General features: G+C 37.7%; 1 protein-coding gene across 1 annotated transcript in view; it reads right to left on the bottom strand.

Moving 5' to 3' along the window:
- The window catches only part of IMPG2 (interphotoreceptor matrix proteoglycan 2), a 92,304-nt gene that overhangs the window by 12,307 nt on the left and 61,938 nt on the right, over nucleotides 1-18,059 (bottom strand). The window lies entirely within an intron of this gene.

Here is an 18,059-nt window from a genome sequence, read left to right as displayed (position 1 = left end):
AGCAGCTTCCCAGGTATTAAAGCAAATTTTGGCTTGGTCAAATCTACAAAAAGCTGCAATCCTTAAAAAACAATGTTCAAAATGAGCTGGTCATTGACAAGACCCCACATTCTGGCTGCTTTTGTGGACTGAAATTCTGATGAGCAACAAGACCTTCACCCATGCAAAGATTTGCACAGAGAACAGCTTTAAAAAATGGCAAAATAAGTAGGATGAAGACCCTAAATAAAAGTGCATACTGAGGTTAATATTTCTGTCTTGGAAGCTTGGGGTCCTTTTTAGTAAGAAATGAGATTTGTTTCTTTCAAACTTTATTTTCAGGCTTGCTAACTACAAACTCTTAAAAAACAGCAAGATATGGAACCAAAGTCTTTGAATTATATAGAAAAGATGTTCATTTACTTTGTTTTAATGACCATGCATGGCAAATTTGGAAAAGCTGTGTTTCAATAGAATAATTTTAAAGTGAGTAAATTTGTCTGATCTCCAAGTAAAGCAGATTCACAGAAGACATTTTTTGTCTCCTTTTGTCCACCCATTTTTGGATTTGTTGGTTTGCCTTTTATGATGATTGTTAAGCTGCAAACCCCAAAACTTCCTCATCTTTTGTATTTATAAAGTAATACCTATGACAGAAGCAAAAGAGCTTATAATATATTCACAATTATTCCCAGCTATTTGCATACATCTTGTATGAGAGAAAATATGTGTTGCTTTGGGAATTTTTTTTGTTTTGTTCATGTGGCAGAGAGAGCATGATATTAGAAATAATGCATGAAAAGTCCTCAGCAGGTGAGCTATAGACATCATTAATTCAAAACAATATGACTTCTTTTCTGCTCTTCTGTTGTAGAGGTAGTAGCAGTTGTGTAAATCAGTGCCATTCACATCTAGAGATTCAGCTGGTTTGCAGGGGAGGAGCTACATTTCCAAACGAACCTAGAGAAAGTTTTCACATAAACATGTCTGTAGGAACACCCAAAAGAGCTAAAATTTATTGGGAAACTCTTTGGTTCCCAGTACTCTGTCACAGTCAAAATATTTAGGCAGAGGTTAAACCATGGAGCAATCACTTCTGCCAAAAAATGTGGCCTCTGCTTTAATATGCATAGTTTACATGCTTATTCAGAAAATTACATTATTCTGGAAAGATACTATGTGCAAGTAGGACAATGCATGTTCAAAAATCCCAAATAAATATTATCCAGACATAATTCCAGACACACAAAGGTACACCAATAACCACTTTCACAGGGAAAACTTACTTCCCTCCAGCCTTGAGCTTGGATCACTAGGGCTGTCCTCCTAGCTTGCCTCAGCTTTCAACAGTTTTGTCTTCAGTAGCCATGTGAGACACAAACCATATATATACAACAACCATCTGATGATTAGGGTATTTTTTTAATTCTTTCCCTTATTTAATCTGAATTATTAATGCTAATTCTATCTAGCTGCATGTGATTGTTCTCTCTTTAAATACAGGTAGCATGATTCCAGTTCATTTTCCTCATCACCACTGCAGCTGCTAGCATGTCCTACAAACCACAGTGGAGTGTGCAGAATGCTTTTCACACCAGTGCTGTTAGCAGAAAGCTACAAATCTCCACCCACCAATGTTTTGTGACAGTGCCCACAGCTTCAGTCCTACGCTAAGAAGGGTCAATTGCTGGAATAATCCCTCAATTCAGAGATTAAAGCCCTGACAACGTAATTCCATTGCTATACAACTTCCACATGGGGAAGGAAGGAACCTTTTGGCAGAGACCAAGCACTTTCCAGAGTAAAAATGTCATTGTTTACTCCTTCCTTTTCAGAGTTACCAAGCCTGCTATGCTTGGACAATTGCCTGGTGGTTTGATCAGCCTGAGGCAAGCAGGAGGTGCTTGAAAGCTCATCCAGATCCATTTGTGATAACACAGTTTATTTTTCTATGTAAAGAATAACTGACAGTCACTCCAGTTGGTTTTTTGAGGTTTTTATGTTTAAATAATCTTTTGCACTGTTTTCCTCCAGCAGTGCAACTAGAGGAGAAAATGTGGAAGTTGTTCCTTCTGCTGTGGCAAAGACTCAGATGCACAATATTTGGCCTAGCTATAGTTCCAAAATATCCTAATGTGGACATAGCTTTTACTGGCAAAAGAATACTAGTTAATGTCACAGTTTGCTGAATTAGGCTGAGCAGTTTTTCAATTATTTATACTTTTTCCATTTCTACGAGGTTTCAACTGTCCAACAATTTTCCTAACCCAAGTGTCCTTTAAATAAATATGCTCCTCAGCAACAAAAAACAAATCTGAAGTCAGGCCCAGATCCAGGATAAAATTTACACCATTTAAAGTCCCTTCCTAAAGAGATGGGAGGACAGAGTGAGTACTTATATAACAGTATGCCTGTATCTCCATTCCTCCTTTCAAGCTTTCTGTTAGAATCATTTTATTTGGGGGGGGGGGGGGGGAGAAATAATGATTTTCTCTCATAACATAAGTATTTCCACATTAGAAACATTTTACTTGTCCCTCCTGAAACCTTTTATTTTAATATTTTACATGGATGTGCATTGCCAAATTGCAAAATCAACAAGATGCTTCCCCATCTTCTCCAATGATATTTTTCAAGAAAAACCACAGATGCAATGATGATGATGATAGTTTTTGACTGTAGATAAAACATGATTGAGTGATAACAACATCCTGAATTTGTGTAAATAATTTGCACTTTTGTCTGATTTGGCACTGCCTAGAATTTAGGTACAGGTACATTACAAGAAAAAAATATGTAATGAATCAAACAAAAGGAGTTTCATTTAAGGGTGTCTCTTTCTTGACAGAGGGGCAAAGAAAGGGAGGATGGTCAGGATTTGAGTGGGTCTCTGTAATACAGAAAGGACTCTTTAAGCCACTAGAACCTTCCACTTACAACTTAGGGTATTCACTACATTTGTATACTTCTGTTTCTAAGTTGATAAGATGTTTGAGTGGTTTAGAAGAAGGAAAAGCAACTGTCAGCTGTGCAAGCAGTTAATTTTTGGTAGACAAAATCTCTTTAACTTTCTTTTAACTAGAATCAAATCTTCCAGCCACAGAGCAGTGAAGTAGAACTGGTGTAATCTTGACAATGACATAATCATAAATAATGTAATATGTCAGCCCTGAATATTGATATGAATTAATTAATCTATTTATTAGGATAAGAGGAGTATACAGGCAAAATATTAGATAGGCATCCTTCAGCATCTGTAACATTCAGGCTATTGCAAGAAGAAACTGCAATTCTAGAAACCAAAGGAGTAAACTGAAATTGCAGCAGATTTTACTGATAGTGGTAGAATAGGCTTGGGAATAAAAAGCTCTGCTGTTCATAGAGCAGATGAAACTGTCTTGAAGTGAGTCAATCTGAAGTTTCTAAACCAGACAAAGTCTTAACCACATCAGTGGCAGAAATAGCCAGTTACTGAAAGTATCAGGCCTATAATGACAACATAGAATTTATATTTCTAAGCACATTGTCCTCCTCAAGGGTGTTTTTGAATATCCTCTTCCTGTTCTTCTGTTGTGAAAAACAGTGTGGTGGTGATGGAGAAACTGCAAATTCCAAACCATTTACTTCTTGAAGCCATAACATTTTTTCCTTAACTTCCTGCCCTGACAATATGTAGTATTAAGTTTTTGAATAATCTGCAAATATGCACTGAAAAGTTTATTTCGTAAAAATATCAGAAAGGTGATCTAAATTTTACCTGTCTAGGAGGGCAAGGGGATGGCATATCACCTAACACAACAGTGAGTTGGACACTCAGTATCAAAACCTTGGTACTAATTTGGACTTCTTTGCATCTTCAGACCTCAGCACAGTTAGCCAGCCCTTCTAAAATACATTGAAACACATTTTAGAAAATGCCATTCACAATTTTTCCTTAAACCAAATGACACAAACAAAGCTGAGATGCCAATCATCTCTTTTGGCCAAGCCCTGCACAGGTCTCCAGCACCCTCTAGGTTCACAGCTGGGAGAAGGTGCACTTTGACAAAGGGCTATTACTGCAGATGGAAAACCCCCAAATTCCCAAATTGCACGTGCAATGTGTGTCTCAGGAGCCACACCCCTGCTGACCGAGTACACTGGCTTCCTCCAGCACCACTTCCCCTCACAGCATGCCAGAATAGTGATCCCACAAAAGCCAGCACTCACATGAACTTTTAAACTGTCTTTTTGAAAAGAGCACATTCATTGCTAAGTTGTTTTTTTTTTTTTTTTTTTGTCTTGCCTATTTGTAAGGACTGAAAAAACACTGAATGAAACCAGAATGAAAGAAACGTGGCAAACAGAAATTACACTAACTTGATTGCAGATTTAAATACATAAGGTAAAACTGAACACCATTAATACCAAATGGAAAGATTTAATATCTTGGTATCTACTTTTATCTACTTAGAGAATATTATCTGTAAAAGTATCCTTCAGTTTGTGTTCCTCAAAATACAAGTTTTGGAAAAAAGAGACAAACTGTAACACAACAAAATGTGCTGATGACCTAGCTACACAAATCAGCCAAAAAAAGAGAGTTGAATGAATAAAAGTCATTAAGAAAGAGACAACAAAGTACATCACTGTCCCTAAGCACTGCATAAAGCACAGAAGGTACAACTGATGCAGCTGTCTCTGCCCCATGCCCCACTCTCAATAAAAAGGAAATGGAAGACCTGAAAGATGAAGAAAAAAAGCAACAGTGGGTGAAGTTTAGAAGTAGATTCCACATGAAGAAGAAATAAATTTCAAAATAAATGAGCAAATAAGCCAATTAAAAAAAAAAAAAACAAACCCACCCAAAACTTTTCAACAGAGGAAACAGCAGCTGAAGGCTCCTACACTAAAGATATCTGAATCAGTAGAAGATTAGTAAAGGTGTATGGGGAGCAATTGTTTCCTTTCTCCCTAATCATGAGGCCAGAAAGCAGTGAGATAAACTTTTGAGGGCAGAAATGAAACTTGCCACTTGTTTCTTTTTTTTCTCCTAAAATATTTTGTTAACAAAATAGTATGGGATTCAAAACACAGCATGTATATAGCACTTTCTCTCTGCTGCTTTCTCCTGGGACATTTACAGAATCTCAGTATTGCTGCAGCATAAAGAACATTTACAGACAACAATGTAAGCAAAATATATGTTTATAGCAGCTTCATTTTCTTAGAAAATCAGACCAAAAAAGGTACATTGGTCCTCAGAAAGTTCTGATAAACCAAGTGCTTAAAAATTATTCCATGTGCTGTTCTTCCATGTTTGAGTTCAAGTGTACTGTGGATGGTAATAGTCTTAAATGCACTAATATATTATCAATATATATTCATGTAATAAATAAAAAAAATCTACAGTGTAGGGGGGAGGCTGAGTAGATTGGAAGAGATCTCTTTTTTACACTAATCTCATAGCTGTTCTATGTTCACACTTTTAATGGGCTCTAAATAATTTTCCAGAGTAAGAAAGATTAAAAAATCAGGCAACATACAGAAAAAAGTACAATTGTGAGACACAAAGCTGTGAGTTTAGGGAATATGAGAAAAATCAGGAGAGTTGTTTTCATACCCTGAAAAACCACACAAAGTGGATTTTTGCTTTCATCTTTTGGGGATGGGTAGTGGGATCCAATCCAAACAAAGCTATAAGGAAATCTTAGAGTGTATCATATACCTAAACTAGAAATAAAAGATCCAAACCTGACCATTTAAAGCAATAGCAATGCTGGTAATTTCAGCATAATTTTTCCATTGTAAAACTAAAAAAAAATTATGAGCTATTTGTGGAATATAAATATGCATGGGTTTCAATGATTTGGTTTTTTCTTGTAGCTAATTAATTCATATATGTCATCCTTTTCCAAAAGTAATTTCAGTTTTGACAAATGCATATTCTTAATAGAAATTTTTTTTCCCTAATATTCCTTAGAAAGTTTGGATAAAAGGTAAAAGCACTTCACATCAAAGAAGGGATAGTAGAAAGTTTCTTTAATAAATGTAGTACTTTCTATGGAAGATTCACAGAAAAGCAGTGACTGAAACATAAATAAAATGCAGAGCCTACAGTTGCCCACTGTTACCTACATATGAAATTCTTTAGGGGTATTCTTCTTAGAGGACACCAAAGTTGTAAAATACAGTAAGCTATGTCACAAAGAGTGAAAATAGCTGTGGTTTACACCCACAACATTTTTTAAGGATATGAATTATTGAAGACCCAGGCAATAAAATTAAAGAAAAATAAAAATATATAATACTCAAATTGCAAAGCATATCTACTAGTACTACAAATAACAGCAGCATTTTTTTATACCTACAGATGTATCAAAATATAATCAATCTAAGCAGACAAATAAATTCATTTCAGAACATTTAAGCTTAATACAAAAAATAGCATTTATAGTTAAAATATATGGCATTACTACAGTGGACAACACTGTCCAAAAAAATCAAAAGTTAGAAGTGACACATGAAATAATAGAAAAACAGAACAAAGAAGCAGCCTCACCCCAAAGAAAAATTAAGGTTAAAGAAAAAATAGATTAATCTCAACAAAAACTGATACTGATAAAAATGAAAATCACAGAAGTTTCATACTGATAAGCAATGCAAATGTGAAATTCCACATTATATCAACATAATTATCATCTGTTTTTTGACCCAGATAAAGAGAGCATTTACATTTACATCCACCTCTCTTTTAGGAATTAAGATAAGAACTTTACCTAGTAAGACAGCAAACCAACTCAGCAGAATTCCCTAGGAAAAATTTAATTAGACTTCTTTTATTTTGCATTGGTGTCAGTTGAGCATCAATAAAATGATTGGTAAAACTAGACACAAACAGCAATCAGCTTAACCTAGTTTGGAATTGCAAACATACAATTCTCATAATTATGTGAGTTTTGAATGGCATGATCTGTAAGAAAGACTAAAACTAAGAAAGCAACCTAATGACATTATTTCAGGTAATATTTTACAAAACTTTTATCTTTTAGGCCATTGTTATCAATTGACATTATAAGTGTATGCAGAAATGACTCTCTGTTCTGGTCTAAGTACTAAAAACAATTGCTCTACATATCAACATCTGTAACAGCTTGCTGGCACCCTCCTCAAAATCTGGGGTGGTGCAAGGGGAAAACAATACACAGTCTGCTCAACTCGTGACTGAGGTTCATTTGTTCAGCAGCACTGTGACTACATGAGCCATCCTAGGCAGTACAAAAATAAACAAAATAATTGGCAAAGAGGAGAAAAAAAGAGGCTGTGGCACCTGTCACTACAATGTCTCAATGCTAATATTTCAGTTCACTTCTAAAGGTTAACTTACTTATTACACAAACTGATGATTTCACTTCCTGCAGAGGAAATTACAAATGCTAGCTACATTTTTTTTTTACTGCATGTAACTAACAAAGTTGGTAGAAAAATTCAGTACACTTCATAGTTTCATATTGAAGATTTAACTTATCATAGAGTGGGAGAGGTCAAATACCTCGTTTGACTCATATTACCCTGAAGGAAAATAAGCAGAATTGAAGCATTTAAACATTACATTTTTGGTCAGCAGTCCAGATTTAGCTAACCAAACCCAACCCAACCAAACCAAACAAAAAAAAAAAAAAATTAAAACCTCAGAAAAATACAACAAACCAAAACCAAAAATATGCCACTGTGCCAAACCAGAGACTTTTCAAAGGATGTCTTTTTTTTTTCACAATTTCCCACAAGAAGAACCATAATTTCTACAATTTTCCCCAGTTAAGATTAAAATAATTTTCATAATACAAAAAAAATTTGGCCTTTGATCCACTTGGTGGCAGATATAAAACAATATACAACACACTTAAATAGCTAAACTATTAGATAAATCTTAGATAAATAGCTAGATCGAGCACAGCCATGTTTCAATGCTTGGCCACATGTTAAGTTTAAAAGGTCTGTTGAATTTTCATGATGCAGGACTCTCAGATTACTGGTGGAATGTGTCAGAGTACATGGATTAGTATCTTTTTCCATTAATATGTTTTGCTGAATATGACATTTGCAAGAAGATACATGTGCATGAAGCTGCACGTGACACGTGAGAAGATACAGCAGAGAAGCTGACACAGAAAGAGCACATTCAGTGCTTAGCAAAAACTTTTCCAGAATGCCTGGTGACCTGTTTAATGCCAGGTTTAATGCCCAACCAATTCAGCTGCTTATTTAGCAAAAGCTGCCAACAAAGATATCAGCACCATAAGCAGTAGCTGCTCTGCAGTTTGGAGAGCTGCCCACTGGGAGTGGAACTGATGCAAACAAGACACAACACAGACTGTGAAACAAGCATTGGAAGGCAATTTTAGCCATAAATTTGAATTTGCTTGGGGTTTCATTGATGCTAGTGCTATTACGAGGCTGAATGGGATTTCAACACTCCAAGCTGCAGTAAAGCAATTGTTAATAGATTATGAAAGTTCAACAGATGTAAATCAGTAATTGAGGTATTGATGTAGTCCAATCTTTAACTTACAGTGTTAATTCTGTGCATATTCTTCCATGTTGTCCAGTTAATGTGCTCTCCATGTCTATTCATAACGTCTCATTTTCTATTATTAAAATAGATGTAGTTAGCAATGTAGGACCTAGCTGTTGATTAAGTTTTTTGAACATTGTCTCAAAACACAGTCCACACAAGCACAATGTGCAATCCAACTTCTACATGCCAAAGGGAAAAAAAAAACAACCAGTGCTTAGCTTAGTCTGTAGAAAACTATGAAGGTTAACCCTTAAAGGTTAAAAGTCTTTGAGGTCTTAAAGATCCAAGAAGTTTTGACCATGGCTGGCACCATATTAGACTGTGTCAGAGAAATTAACCAGGACAGTCCTATCTGGGAAGTAAACCAGTACCATACAGACAGCTGAGAAAGGACCAGCACATGAGAGCAGCAGAGGAAAAGTTGCCATTAAATGGTTAGCCAGCGAGTCAGAGCTCAGACATTCCACTTTGGGCTGATCTCTCATCTTTCTTATGGGGTTTATTCCTTAGGGACTTTTTTCTATCAGCCCAGCATGTCAAGAGAACAAAGTTTAGAGCAGTGAGAAACAGCCATCAAGCCTTGGAACCTTGAGCCCTTCCCAAAAGAAACAAGACCTCTGTGTTATTTTAGGACTGCTTTTAAAAACAAATGATTTAGCAACTTTAAAACAAATCTCAAAGAGCATACCTTAAAATTTAAAGAGAAAAAACATAGGGAGAACAACGTCTTCATCAGTTCAATTAGTTCTTGAAGGAAGTCACTATGGTAACAAAAATAGAAAAAATTTATATGCATAAATCCCTCTGTCACCAATTCTTTATCCTGTCACAGTATTTCCAAGTCACTGTACATCACCACACCATTATTTCCCTGAAAACTGAGCTATTACCTAAAACACAAAGGCTTTGAAATTATTTGAAAGCAAGTCAGGAAATAGAAAAATATGTCACCTCATACTCCTTTTGGAGCAGCACATTAAAAACTGCAATATACAAAGCATGAAGAATGTTTTCATTCTCATGTGGGTTTTTTCTTACCATCAACATCCATAATTTTCTTTGCCATAATATGGTCCCAATTCCATTATTCATATATTACAGCCAAAATATTAAAGGACAGCCATGGTTCAATATTAAGGGCTTCTTGAGATGAAGTAAAGCATTCCAAAATTCACCCTCAAAAGAGCAGGCTAAAATAACATGCAGACTCTATAAAGGAACAGCTTTTCTATTAATTCAACTTTACCACCTTAATCCAGCAAAAGGCACCAATTCTTAACAGAAAGAGCAAAAGCTATTTCTGCTCCTGCCACCTTTCCCCCTCCATTCTTTTCGTATTTCTAAACCTGGAGAGAACAGAAGTAATTTAAAAATGAGCTTTCTTTACTTGCAGCTTTGTCAGCATCTTACTCAGGTGACAGCAATATACTGCTTTTGAGCCTTTTTTGTTTGGTTAAAAGGAAATCCAAATGTAGGCATTGGTTACATTTGGAGTAAATTTAACCAATGATGATTAAATAAGGAAAAAATGGAGAACATAAAGTCCATTCTCACCAGATTATAGTTTGTCACAAACATCATGTGCTATTTTTAGGTGAGAGTGTCATAATGCTTTTAACAGATGCTTTTAAATGCATTTTAACAATGCTTTTAAGTTTTTGATGCTCAAATCTCTTTTTACAGAAGATAGCAGCTGGCTAGGCTTGTGTATTAAAAACATGAGAATGCCAATGCATGAGGATGCAGATTATTTTCAGAAGCAACACAAAGATGAGCAAGAGCATTAAGAAGGATCTTAAGACGACTTGGCTCTTTTACTATCTTCCCTATCAACAACTGGAACATGCCAAAAACATGATATTAATTAATGTTATGTTATTTGTCAACAGATAAGCTGAAGGAGTTTTAGAACAACATAGAAGCAAGCAGGGCCCTTAGGTGTTCCTAACCTTTCCTGCTATTAACCCCCACAGCTATTCAAAAAGTAATAAAAAAACCCCAACCAACAAGTTAACTGGGCAAGATATTTGTTATCTCAGCAGCTCACAAAGGTAGTTCTACCATTTTGGCATGTTAATCTCAACTCTAAATCACTAGAACAACAGAATCTGATCCTCCTGTCATCACGCACACACCCACATAAAACACTCACCATGTCATAGGTATGCCACTCCTTTGGATTTCTGTTGAAGTGACTCTTGCAGGCACTGTTTATCATTTAAACATTCTGGAAACATGCTGCAAAATAGAAAATGTACTCAAGATAGTCAGAGAGCCCTTGCTGTGTGCTCTGTCATGGTACCATCCTCTGAAGAAAACATGCCACAGCATCTTAATTGTAGCAACAGCTCCATTTGCACAATTGTTTCTGCATTACTTCTTTTAATAAAGCAAGGTGACAGAAGAAGTAGCATCATGATCATCTTTTCAAAGATTTCCATTAGTTGAATCACTACTCATGATCACTACAACGTTGGCTCTGACTCCCAGCAGAGAGCCAAATGTGGGAAGTGTCCTAGACAGCACTGAAAATATTGTAATGCTGCCCCTACAGAACCTCCCTGCCAGCCATGCTGGATCAATTCTTCAGTTTTAGAGCCATTTTAGATCGATTGGAAACCACATTTAGCTCGTTAAATGAATGCATTGTAGTGTTGTTGGAAGTATTATTTAAAGATAGTATTCTGGCAGTTCTGTTGTCACTGAAAATGACAAAGTCGGGTCAATAGAACTCCTTTACACCAGTGCAGCATCCAGAATCAGGCATTACTAACTGTGGGCCGTGGGGACAGCTCCATCCAGTGTGCATTCCCATCCCCTGCAGGCACCTGGCTTGCACAATTCATCACAGGCATGCACATCACAATTCCCAGAAGTTCACTCATGTTATAATTGCTCATTACCATAAAACCCTCCCCTGGTTCAGCCCCTGGTTCAGGGTCTTGTTTTGGCTGTGGCTGCATTCCTGAGCCAGATACAGTCCCCTCCAAGGTTTCTTTATCTCCCTTTGTCCTTGCTCAGCAAGCAGAGCCCACACACCCTGTTTCTTTGCTGAGAGTACACAGGTGCAGCAGAACTCCCTGTTCTCAGATTAACCCTTTGGCATCAATTCCTCCTCTTTGAAACTTCCCAAATTCCTTAAGGCCATTTGATAAGTCTCAATTCAGGTTCTATCTACAGTACATATATTCCTGCAAGATTAAGGTCAGTCATTTTGTGAACACTGCCAATAACAATGCTGATAATTATTACAATTATAATCACAATTGCAATGGTTTCCTGTACCTCAGTCAGCCATCCTTTCAAGGACCATTCTCCTATTTCTTGAAGAATTCTATTGAGCCAATTAGTTTCAGAGGCTCTTCAGACAGCATTGCTGTCAGCAGCTTGCTCTATTTTGTTGTCTTTGGAGACCTTCTATTACATTTGGGATGTGTACACAGCAATGTTCTCTATCCAGTGTTTAACATCCACAACCTCCTTGTTCTTTGGCCAGTAATAGATCCAAGGCCACTCTGTTTTGTAACATCATTTAACTATCTGTTTAAAATCTGTAATCCCCTTTCTGTGGCTTTGGATAGTTTCTTTACTTAGTTTCTTTGCCATTATATTAGTCAGGTTATCATATTGAATCACCATTGACAGATTTATGGGAATTATTCCCCAAGGAATATGTTCCCATTCTGAATCAGGGAGGCAGGCTGTAGTGGTGGACAGATCAAATTTTCTTCCACATCAGATTTCCAGGTCTTGATGTATATATATGTGATCCCTGGCTGAAATGAATAAAGTGTGTAGGGTAAGAGGTTCTGAGAGAATTATAAATCTTTTAAGTTAATTAAAGGATTTCCCTAATGAAATTAAATATTCTATTTCCTGATTCCCAGTTTGTTCCTTGGACCCAGGGAAGGTTGCAAAGGTCTCCCAAACATAAACTCATACAGGCTCACCTTCAGGTTAGTTTGGGCCTGTGCTCAAATTCATAACAGGGCTGGTGGTAAAACCTGTGGCCATTTCTAGAAAGCTTCCTGACACATTTTGTTAACGTTGTCCTTGGACAAGTTCTGATTCATCCTCTCAACCCTTCCATTAGATTGTGGTCACCATGGACTGTGTAAATCCCAGCTAATACCCAAATGCTTGCTAAATTACTGCAACATTTCAGATATAAAATGGGGTCCCCTATCAGATGACATCCACACCTGGGTATGATCTCTTTGAGGAGTACCTTGGTGACTTCTGTAACCTTGTGTTGGTGCAACAGGGGAAAGCTTCTGGCCATCTGGAAGAGGTATCTACCAATACCAGGGAATACTTGTATCCTTGTCATGTGGTAGCTCAGAAAAATTAACTTGCCAGTAACCCCCAGAAGTGTTTCCTCTCTTAGTAATTCCTGGAGGCAGTCTTTTTGAATTCAAAGTGTTATTTTTAAGACAAATCAAGCATTTTTCTGTAACAGACCTGACAGTTTTTGTCATACAGACACCAAGTATTTGGCCAATAATAGATCCAAGGCCACTCTGTTTTGTAACATCATTTTACTATCTGTTTTTGTCATACAGACACCAAGTATTTGGCCAATAATAGATCCAATAGATCCAAGTCCATAGACCAAACATCATGACATCAATTCCCCTGTGGGTTTGCTGATCTCTCTCCTTTACAATTTGCAATCAGCTGTGGTGGGAGTCACCAACCACCCACCCTCTTTATTCAGGGCTTTGAGCTAAGTAGCTGATTTTGAATCAGCTTGACTATGTCCAGGGCTAACTTCTGGAAGTGAAATAACTCTCTTATGTATTAATGCTAAGATGCCTTGTTGCACAACCTCTCGTGCAGCTTTCTCTGCAAGTCTACTTCCTACATGAATTTTGGGATCCTCACACTGTATGGCCACTTCTTTGGGTAATTGGAAAGCACCAAGAAGGGTCAATATTTCTTGTTTACAGCTACTCAGAGACCACTTTGCTGTTAATAGACCTCTTTCCTTTCATACAGCCCATGGGCATGAACAATGCTAGAAGCATATTTTGACTTGGTTCATATGTTTTTTCCTGCTCTTCCATTTCTTCCTGCTCTGCCATTTCAATGCTCTTCATATCATTGTGAGCTCTGAGACTCAATTCTAGGCAACTAATTTCCATTAGTTTCAGTTGCTAGTAAGATGTCATCAACACACTGCAGAACCAACCCTTCAGGATTGTCCTCTTTCCAGATCTCTAGTTCCTTTGTCAGTTGGTTCTCAAAAATCACTGGACTATTCTTAAATCCTTGCAGTAACACAGTCCAGGTAAGCTGAGTCTTCTGGCCTTTCCCACTCAAAGGCAAAAATACTCTTACTTTGTTTATCAAGGGGTATGAAAAAAAAGGCATCCTTCAAAAATATCACTGTAAAGCACTGATGATATTCCATAAAGGCTGTTAACAGGGCAAAAGAATTGGCTTCAACAAGGTAGATGTCCTGGACTATTTGACTGATCTCTCATAGGTCTTGTACTAACCTGTATTTGTTCATCCCCTTTTTAACTGGCAAAGTAGGGGTGTTATGTTCTGACTCAAATTCTGTCAGTAATCCAAATTCCCTGAAATTTTCTATTAGACTCTTGATTTCCTTTCTAATTTTAAAAGGTATTGTTTCTGCCTTACCAGTTTTGATCCAGTTTCAGGGTAATGCTTACAGGCTGAGCTTATCAGAACAGCCTGGAATTCTGCCAGCCCAAACCAAGGGTGTTACTGCATTTTCTATGGCTTCTGGTATTCCTCCATAATTGTCTGGTTCCAGTGTTCCCTGCAACATAAAATTCCTTGCCTCAATGGCTTTAGTCTTGCGTACCAATAACTGCATTTTTCCATTTTCCAATATAATCTGAACCTCCAATATACAGGTCTCTTCCTAAGAGAAGAACCAGACACTCAGGCATATATAAAAACTGGAGTGTTTGCCAAATTTAAAGTTAATGAGTTATAGAATAATTCATTTTTCCACTTTCCCCGTTGCACCAATAACGTACAATTTCTTGGCTTAGTTCTCCCTGGTTGGTGTTTAACGCTGAGTAAGTAGCCCCAGTGTCTGTTAAAAGTTTTGTGTTTCTATTCTTTTTCCTCCCCTTTTTTTCCTCTTCCACTCAGACATACAGCACACACACACTGCACAGAGAGCACACACAGTGTACACAAGGCTAGCACAAGACAGCATCAGCTGTCAAATGTTCACCTTCAAACCTCTTCCAGCCTTGCCAAAAATTACATACACATAATTCAGGCTGTACCATCCCAGCTCCTCAGTCAATGGGGCAATATGAGGCTGGGAATTTAGGGGGAAAGGAGGCTGTGTTCCCCAAAACCTTGAGAGAGAAACCCCATGGGGTTACACCCCTGTGGACTCTGTCTCTTTATTTGAACAAAGGTGCAGGACTCTGGTGTCTCCTTTGGGAACAAAGGCTTTTCATAGCATGATTTCCACAGTTTCATATTATGAAACTATGAGTAATATCATTTAATAATAATATTAGTATATTCATATTATTATTATTATTTCATAATTACATGCAAAAGGTATTGTTAAAAGGTATTTTAGTGTGCAGACAGTGTTCAATTATCACCAGTATCACCTATTATGTTAGCACATAAGTATAATTCCATAGGTGATTTCCATGGTGCCCAGCCCAGTGCTGGTGCCTGAGCCACTGCCCTGTGGTGTCCAGAGCCCATGGGATGTGCTTGGGTCAGGGATGCTGAGGCTGCCTGGATCCCACCTCCAGCCCTCAGTGGAGACTGTCCCTGATCCAGCACTTCCAGGTACACGTATGTGCAGGTCTCTGCTTCTGAAGACATGTCCTGGTTTAGGGAAATTTGGGAGAAAATTTCTGAATGGGATCCCTCTAGGGAACAGATTCAAGCAGTCCCTCCCCCAACTGGTTTGGGGAAATATTTCCTTGGACAGAAGTGGATAAAAACCAAAACACCATGCTGATGCCTTGGCTTTGTGTGTGTAATGATCCTGTTTGAAAAATAATTGATCCAGCAGTAATGGGGTATGGGCTTCAGCATCTCCAGTGCACAGTCTGGATTTGGGCACAAGGAAAAGGTTCCCCACAGAGGGGGTGGGGGAATTTGCCTCCTCACAGAGAGGAGAGTCACTGGAATGGCCTACCCAGGGAAACAGTCACAGCACCAAGCCTGTCAGAACTCAACCAGTGTCTAGCCAACAGTCTTAGTCACCTGGTTTGTTTTTAGGTAGTTCTGTGAGGAGGAGAGAGTTAGGACTCCATCCTAATGTGTTCCTTCCAACTGAAGATATTCCGTGATTCTATTGTAGCTCAAATCGAAGGTGTTCCCCCCCTCTTAAAGCAGCATTGAAAAAAAAAACCAACAACAGCTGTTCCAATTCCAGTGCTGGATGGGACTGGTGTCACCAGAAATTAATGTAGAGAACCAGATAAACTAGAAGTAAATGGGTTTTTTTTCATGGCTGCCAGGTGTACATTTGGTCTAGCAAATGAGTTTTTACCTGATAGCATGTGTGCTGCTGCTCCATGGAGAAGATGATGGAAGGTGAGCAGTAATTGTAACAGAAATGGTGCCAGAAGCAAACCCATAGGCATTGATATAATGGCAGAGCAACAATATATAAGTAATATATATAGTAATATCAAAAACCTCAACTGCTGGTCACTCCAGGCTTTCTTGTTTTAATCTTCAACTAGGAGAGAAAATCCATGTTTAAAAGACTTTGTCTTAAGTTGTCAGGCTAGAAAGAACTATGGAGGAGTTTCCTGCTCAGCATTTTCTAGTGATGTCACTCACAGAAATGTCATAATTGGGTGAGGGACTAGTCCTGAGTAGTCAATGTTCATTTAGGACTTTAGTAGGTCAAAACTGCTCAGCAGGTTACATCTGTCTGATGATACTGTGGTAAAGCATCAGTGTCCACCCTTTGACTTACATGAACATTAGTGGTTTGAGCCCCTGTGCTGCCTGAATCTTGCTTTTTGAAACACAGAGGATGCACAGCTGGCATTCATAAGGCAATATGTAAAATGTTTCTATTCATAAAGCAATATGTAAAATATTTCTATTCATAAAGCAATATGTAAAATGTTTCTTGGTTCTGTGCTTGCAAGTTGTCAAACATCCTTAAGTAGCTTACAGTTGAGTCTTACTCACTGAGAATCTTCTTTGAAATTAAAGCAGGCATTCCCTGAAGGTCCATTTGTTGGATTTAGGTTTGTTGGGGGGTGTTTGGTGTAGGGCTTTTTTGGTGGTAAGTTTTTTTTTCTGGTTTGAAATTTTTTGTTTGTTTTGTTTAATTTTTTTGATAGAAGAAAGTTGATACGTGCAGTGTCCGTATCAACACACAGAATCTTAACTTGAATGCAGACAAAATGGGAGAATGTTAGATGAGACAGCTGATTTTAAGGGATACAAAACAGGAGATGGTAAAGGCAAACACTTTCTTTTATGGGGAGAACAGGTTTTGGTAGCATGTTTTATAGACTGTCCAAAAACCTACATCTCTTGGGCTTAGTATACACTTCAAGAAGCTGTAGGGAGAAAAGATAATAAATGGCTCAACATTTTTTTTTTTGTTATTATTTTTGACAACTATTGCAAAATTAAGATCGGTGAGAATGAAGGAAATGTTCTTCATTTATCATAGGAGATCTGAGCTTGCAGAAGACAGAAGCTGGATCAGTAAAAACCTGGAAAAGAATCTGAAGCAATTACTTTTGCTTCTAAACTGCTTAGCAGTCTTGGAAGCAGAGGTAGTGAGAGCAGTTAGCAGTTTTGAGATTTACAACAGCATCCCTACACAAAAGAGAGGGGAGCTGGCTGAAGGATGGAACTGCAGGAAGCAAAAAAGAGATGAGTTTTTGAGAGGCAGCACTGGTGGCCCTTCATCCCTCTATTTCATGTGCTGTGAGATGTATTTCTGGTCTTGAGCTCTGTGTGGAGCTGGATATTGTGTGAAAACACTTCCCAGTACTCCACCATCTTCAGGTGGGAAGAACCAGTATTGGTTTGTCTGCTCTACACATAACTCACCAAAACAGATTTTTTGAATTTGCTTGGAAATCTGTGTTTTAATCCCTAATTCTGGGATTACATTTAGATCTGAAATGCGAGGCTTCTGTTCTTTCCAGTGCTTTTTTTCCTGCAGGCTTTTAGCTGTGGAATCAACAGATAATTAGGATTTACTGTTCTTTTAAGTGGGTTGTGACAGCAAGATTTCTTGGTTGCTTGGGTTTTTATGTTGGGGGTGGTTTTTGTGTCTTTTGTTGTGGGTTTTTGGTTGTTGTTGTTGTTATTATTATTATTATTATGTTGGTGTGTGTACCAGTTACATGAAAAATTTTTGTTCCAGAATCTTCAAGGAAAACATCCTAACTGTTACCAGAATGAGGATGTGGAGCAGTGACTACACTGCTATGTAATGATGTAGGAACTAAAAGCTTCTTTCATCATCATGTTGGCCCAGCATGGCCAATGATCATGTAGAACTTCTTGAGAAGTAAAGTAAACC

This window comes from Oenanthe melanoleuca, chromosome 1 (genome assembly GCF_029582105.1).
Source record: "Oenanthe melanoleuca isolate GR-GAL-2019-014 chromosome 1, OMel1.0, whole genome shotgun sequence".
Taxonomy (NCBI): Eukaryota; Metazoa; Chordata; class Aves; order Passeriformes; family Muscicapidae; genus Oenanthe; species Oenanthe melanoleuca.
The sequence above is the reverse complement of the archived record's forward strand: the minus strand, read 5'-3'. Positions and strand labels throughout refer to the sequence as shown.